This window comes from Eschrichtius robustus, chromosome 13, assembly GCF_028021215.1.
Source record: "Eschrichtius robustus isolate mEscRob2 chromosome 13, mEscRob2.pri, whole genome shotgun sequence".
Taxonomy (NCBI): domain Eukaryota; kingdom Metazoa; phylum Chordata; class Mammalia; order Artiodactyla; family Eschrichtiidae; genus Eschrichtius; species Eschrichtius robustus.
In genome coordinates this window covers 95,666,527-95,673,462 of record NC_090836.1, presented here as the reverse complement: position 1 = coordinate 95,673,462, position 6,936 = coordinate 95,666,527, and positions in this window count along the sequence as shown.

The window sequence follows — 6,936 nt, the reverse complement described above, 5'->3', positions numbered from 1 at the left end:
CCGAGGAAGGGAACCTCCACACCCACCCACACGCTGGGGACACCGCTTTATTATTTAGTTTTGGCAAAGGAAGCCGCCTGTTGCCACCTGTCAGATGGAGCACGCTGGGACCTTTCCTGGAAGGGGTACCAGGAAGCCAGACAGAGAGTGAAACCTAGGCTAGCCGGTGCACCACCCCTTCCTGCTGTGGGGCCCAGCCCTCCAGGAGGAGGGGGTGGGAGGGGAGACAGCTGGTCTTCACTTGAAATGAGTGTTCAAAGAGGTGTCCCGCAGGCCCTGGGGCCTTTCAGAAGAGGCGACGCTCAGAAGCAGGTCAACTCAGTGTTCACTGCAGCACTATTTACAATAGCCAAGACACGGAGGCAGCCTAAGTGTCCATCAACAGAGGAATGGATAAAGAAGATGTGGTACGTATATACAACGGAATATTACTCAGCCATAAAAAAGCATGAAATAATGCCATTTGCAGCAACATGGATGACCTGGAGTTTATCATACTAAGTGAAGTAAGTCAGACAAAGACAAATATCATATATCACTTATATATGGAGTCTAAAATACGATACACATGAACTTATTTACAAAATAGAAACAGACTCACAGTCTTTGAAAACAAATTTATGGTTACCAAAGGGGGAAGGTGGTGGGGGGATAATTTAGGAGTTTGAGAGTAACATATACACACTACTATGTGTAAAAGAGATAATCAACAAGGACCTACTGTATAGCACAGGGAACTCTACTCAACATTCTGTAATAACCTATATGGGAAAAGAATCTGAAAAAGAATGGATATATGTATATGTGTAACTGAATCACTTTGCTGTACACCTGAAACTAACACATTGTAAATCACCTATACCCCAAAATAAAATAAAAATTTAATTAAAAAAAGAGACACAACATTGTAAATCAACTGTATGCCAATAAAATTAAAAAAAAAAAAAAAAAAAAAGAAGTAGGCCAAGGAAGGTGGTCTCTACCTTGGGTGCCCTTCCTGGATCAGAATAAGACCCTTTGGGGAGCGATGGGGGGAGGGGCTGGAGAAGCAGCTTCAGCCCCTGGGAGAAGGTCTTCGAGCTCTGGCAGTGGGAATCAGGAAGCTACAGGAGAAGAAAGTAACCTGGTAGACTGGGACCTATGTGACTGGATTTGGAGTTTCCCAGAAACAGGCTGTCTAAACCCTCTGGGGCTTCGAGATGATTCCAGGCCCCACCTAATGGGGATTCCCTGATCCCAGCTGTCCAGTCATCCTGGGTTAAGTTTGGACAGGAGGAGTAGGGCCAGGGACCAAGGTTGTCAGCGACGGACCCCAGCGTTGGGGGCCACCAGGTGCTCTGTTACTGCTGAGGGTGTTGGGTTAGTGGCAGGGGGCTGAGGGCCCATGGCGTCTGCAGTGGAAGAGGGCTAGGGCAGTCTGGACAGCTGACCCCTCTTGCTCTCCATGCCATCCTTCTCCTACCAGCTTTAGGTCCCTTATTGGAGCCTTTAGGGGCCAAAGAGCCAATCTCAGGGGATGAAGACTCTCCTCCTCCCCCTCCTCCTTCTCCAGTCCCAGAGCTCATTCCATCAACATGTTTACCTGAGCACCTACTGTGAGGTGGGCACTGGTCCAGGTGCTGGTGACATGGTAGTGAACACAATCTCCCTCCTCATGTGTGCTTCACATCCTACCTGGGGGAAAGAACAAATATACATATATATATATGGTGTAAGATGGTGACACAAGCGCTGTGGGAAAAAAAGAGTAAGGGGAATGGGCAGTGTGGGGTGGGTTAAGATTTGTTTTTTTTAAAGGGTGGTCTGGGAAGGTGAGCAGAGTCCCAAAGGAGGTTGGAAAAGTAAGTCACGTAGATATCTAGGGAAAGAAAGTTGAAGCAAAGGGAATGGCCTGTGCAAAGACCCTGAGGCAGGACTGGGCTTGGTGTGTTCAAGAAACAGAGGAGACCAGCATGGCTGGGGCCAAGGGAGTGATCAGGAGAGGGGGAGGAGATGAGGTCAGAGAAGGGGGGTGGACATCTATGGTAGGGCCTTGCCAAATCAATGGAAGGACTACAGGTTTTACTCTGGTTGAGATGGGAAGCTACTGGAAGGTTTTGATTAGAGGGTTGACATGATCCAATAAGTTCTAACAAGATCACTTGGCTGCTGAGGTGGGAAAGAGACTTGGTGGATAGACTCTAGGGTTGTCCCCATAATCTCCGCCTCCTGATGTCCACCCCCTGTGCAATCCCCTCCCTTGAGTGTGGGTGGAAACTGCAACTTGCTTTTAACCAACAAAAAACAACAATGGTGTGGGATGCTGTCTTATCTTGAGCTGCTATAACAGGACTGGCTGGCTTAAACAACAGAGGTTTATTTCTCACAGTTCTGGAGGCTAGAAGTCCAAAATCAAGGTGCCAGTGGATTTGGTTCCTGGTGAGAACTCTCCTCCTGGCTTCTCATTGATTGTGTCCTCACATGTTGGAGAGAGAGAGGGGAAGAGGGGGAGAGTAGTGCTCTGGTCCCTCTTTCTCTTCTTCTAAGGACACCAGTTCCATCGTGGGGACCCCTCATGACCTCATCCAAACCTAATTACTTCCCAAAGACCCTACCTCCAAATACCATCACATTGGGAGTTAGGGCTGCAACATACGAATTTAGGGGGGACACAAACATTTAGTCTATAATAGTTGACACTTCTGTGATTATAGTACATGAGATTATAATGCTCATCTTGTGCTGGGCATTTTCCTTTGCTGGCTTGGATGAAGTGAGTGACGTGTTGGAGGCCCACATAGCAAGGAACCGAGGATGGCCTCTGGCTGAGGCCCTCAGTCCAACAAACCATGGGAAACTGTGTCCTGCCAACAACCTCATGGTCCTGGAAGCAGATCCTTCCCCAGTCGAGCCTCAGATGAGAGCACAGCCCCAGCCAACACCTTGACTGCAGCCTTCTGAGGCTCCAAAGCAGAGAATCCAGTTAAGCCATGCCCAGACCCTGACTCACAGAAACTGTGATAAAGTATGTTAGGCTGCTGAGCCTGTGGTAATGCTGTTACGGAGCAGTAGATGATCAATGCAGGGCACAAGAGCAAAAGAAGGAGACCAGGGAGGAGGCAAATGTGTTAGCCCAGGCAAGGGGGTGGTGCTGGCTTCTACCAGGGGCCAGGGGGGATGTGGGAGGTGGGTAAAGCGGTCTGAGTCTGGTGTATTTTGCAGGACTTGCTGATGAATCACTTATGGGGTTGGCTTAGAATTACAGGTGACACCTCACCCTGTGCCAGGCAATGTGCTGGGCATTTCACAGAAATGACTAATCACCCTCTCTACTTAATGCTCGGTAATCCCAAGAACCTCCTTCACATTTGATGGCATCTGAGCCCTCTCTGCCTGGCACGGAACCTGGCCTGTGGTGAATACTCAGGGGACGTTTTTAGTGGATGAGAGAGTAAACAACACCTGAAGGCCCCTGTTGCCCACTTAGTACTGGCTCTCCCTGGCCTCTGTTCCCCAGGGTGGGCCTCTCATTCCTATGAGGTAACAGAGCCCTGTGTACAGTGATTGCCATGGCAACTCCAATGGACGTGGGGGGCTGCCCCCCAGCAACCATCCACTGGTCTCCAGCAGCAGTTGTGCTGCGCAGATCTGCACTCCTGGGCTTCAGCACACACCAGGGTGGTTCATGGTTTTCTGACATTATGAGAGAGAGTGGAGAGGTGAGGCAGGGACCTTGAGGTGGGCCAGGGGTCTGCCAGGACATGAGGCTTCATCTTCCTTCTCTCTATTCAGAGTTGCTTGTGAGTGGAATGCTCAGACCGTAACAGGATCTACTTTCCCTCCCTCTTTGCCTGACATCTCTTGGATTTTCTCTCCAGGTCGGAAACTGACAGTGAGTCTACACTTCTGTTCAAGCCAGTCCAGGCCACTCTGGACTGAGGGTGCTATTGGGGCAGATGGGCAGCTCCTGTGGACTCATTAGGTGGGTGGCTGGGGATGGGGAATGGGGACAGGAGCAGAAAGAGAACTTGAAGGAGATAGAAGTGGGGCTTGGTTTCAGCACCACCTGGGTGAGGTCCTATTTCTTTTCTGAGGCTCATTTTCTCCAACTGTGAAAGAGGGTGAGTTAATACTTTCTCTGAACACCTCACTGAGTCTTTGTGAAGAGAGACTAATCTACTAGATGTGAGAATACTTAACACATGAGCTGTATTTGTCATCTCCTGCTGTATAACAAATCACCCCAAACTTAGTGACTTAAGACAACATTCATTATCTCATAGTTTCTGTGGGTCAGGAATACAGATCTAGCTTCAATGGGCCATCTGTCTCAGGGTCTCTCACAGCCTGTGATCAAAATGTTGGCCAGGGCTTTGGTCTCATCTCAAAGTTCAACTAGAGAAGGACCCTTTCCATGGCCAGGATTCAGTTCCTCAGATTGTTGAACTGAGGGCCTCAGTTCCTCTTGAGTTGGTGGCAAGAGGCCCTCAGTTCCTTGCCATGTGGGCCTCTCCAGAAGGCAGCTCACAACAAAGAAACTGCTTCCATCAGTTCAAGAAGAGCCGAGAAGAGCCAGAGAGAGTATGAACAAGACAGAAGCCACAGTCTTATAACCTCGTCTTGGAAGTGGCATCCCATCATTTTCACCATATTCTACTGGTTAGAAACAAGTCAGTAGGTTCAGCCCATATTTAAAGTGATGGAATTACACAGGTGTGTAAATACTGAGGAATAGGGGTCATTGGGAGCCATGTTACTGCCCACCTCAGTCCACCCTCTAGCCCCCGATGATAAATATCCTTTCCACGTGCAAAATACATTCATCCCCTCCCAAGAGCTCCAAAAATCTCATCCTATTACAGAATCAGCTTCAATTTTAGAATCTGGTCCTATAAATCAGGTCCAGGTGTGGATGAGGCTCCTTGAGTGTCACTCTTCTCTATCAGTAGATCTGTGAAACTAAGCTATCTGCCTGAACACACCCAACGTACAATGGTGTGGCAGATATAGGATAAGAGCTATAGATATTCCTGTTCAAAAATGAGGAAAATTCAGACATGAAGTATTCACTGGTTCATAGCAATTCTGAAATCCAGTCAGGCAAATGTTGGACTTTCCTTGATTTGGTTTCAAGGTTTGGAGATAATTGTCTATGGCTCTCTGCTCTGCCATATGTATGGACTCTTGCTTTTACTTGATACAATATCTTTTTTTTTCTTTCTTTCTTTCTTTTTTTTTTAAGGGAACACATGTTTGCAGCTGAGTAGTTTTCTCAGACTGCTTTCTGCCAGTAGAATTTGGGAGTTCACTGATCTCTTTTCCTTTTGTACTATCTCTGTCCCTTTCACTCCATGCTGGCAGTATTTTCACCAACATACTTTTCTCAAAAGCTGTGAACCTTATAGGGATTCTCTCCATTAGACAAAAGTCACATTCTTTTCCACTGGGGCTTCTGTTGAGGGATAGCATCCTTAAGCTTCTGAGAGGCCCTATTGTTCCATTAAGAGGATTTGTGAGGCATGTCCTTATCTCTTTAAAGGGCCTTTTGTGGGACTGAATAATACTCTGATCTTTCATCTTTCGAAGGATATAACAAACAGTCACAGCCTTGGCTACATTTTACCAACAGTCCTCTGAAGCTGTTTCTTAATTTTAGCATCTTTTGACATCTGGAGAGGATGAGAATTTCCAAAATGACTAAGTCCTGCCTCATTTTTATTTAACAGTCCTTCCTTCAAATTCCTCTCTCTCTTCTCACGTTTCACTACAAGCATCAAGAAGAAACCAGGAGGCACCTTCAATACTTTGCTTGGAAATCTTCTTCACTGGATCACCCAGTTCATTAGTCACTTATTCTGCTTTCCACATAACTGCTGATGACAGGGTCACTATGTTTCTGCCACTACATAACAGGAACCAGTCCTACTCCAGGATCTAAGAACATCTGCCTCACTTCCTTTTGTGCCTTCACGGGCAGCGTCCTCTAAGACCAAACTTCTACTAGTAGTCTGTTTAAGGCAATTTAGGCTTTTTCTATCATGTTGCTCAAAATCCTTCCAGGCTCCACCGACTGCTTGGTTCCAAAGCCATTCCCACATTTTTAGGTGTTTGTTACAGCAGCATCCCACTCTTGGCACCAAAATACATATTATCTACTGCTGCATTAAAAAAATCACCAGAAAGCTTAGTGGCTTAAAATGGTATGCTTAAAAAAATATACAAATTTATTATCTCACAGTTTCTATGGATCAGGATCCTGGGTGTGGCTTGACTAGGTCCTCTGGCTCAGGGTCTGCCATAGGCTACAATTAATGTGTCAGGTGGGCTGTATTCTCATATCGAGGTTCAACTGGGGAGGAACCATTCAGGTGGTAGGATTCATTCAGTTCTTTTTTTTTTTTTAATTTTTATTCATTTATTTATTTATTTATTGGCTGCATTGGGTCTTCGTTGCTGTGTGCAGGCTTTCTGTAGTTGCAGCGAGCAGGGGTTACTCTTCGTTACAGTGCGCGGGCTTCTCATTGTGGTGGCTTCTCTTGTTGCGGAGCACGGGCTCTAGGTGCGTGGGCTTCAGTAGTTGTGGCTCGCGGGCTGTAGAGTGCAGGCTCAGTCATTGTGGTGCACGGGCTTAGTTGCTCCACGGCATGTGGGATCCTCCCGGACCAGGGCTCGAACCCGTGTCCCCTGCATTGGCAGGCAGATTCTTAACCACTGCGCCACCAGGGAAGTCCCTCATTCAGTTCTTTGAGGACTATTGGAATAAGGGTCTCTGTTCCTTACTAGCTTTGGCCAAAGGCCACCCTCAGTTCTTGCCACATGAGTCTCTTTGTAGGGCAGCTCAAAACATGGTACTGCTTCCATCAGAGCGAACAAGGCAAGGAGAGCCAGAGAAAGAGTGTGAACAAGACAGAAGTCACTAACCTAATCCTGGATGTGACATCCTCTCACATTTGTCAT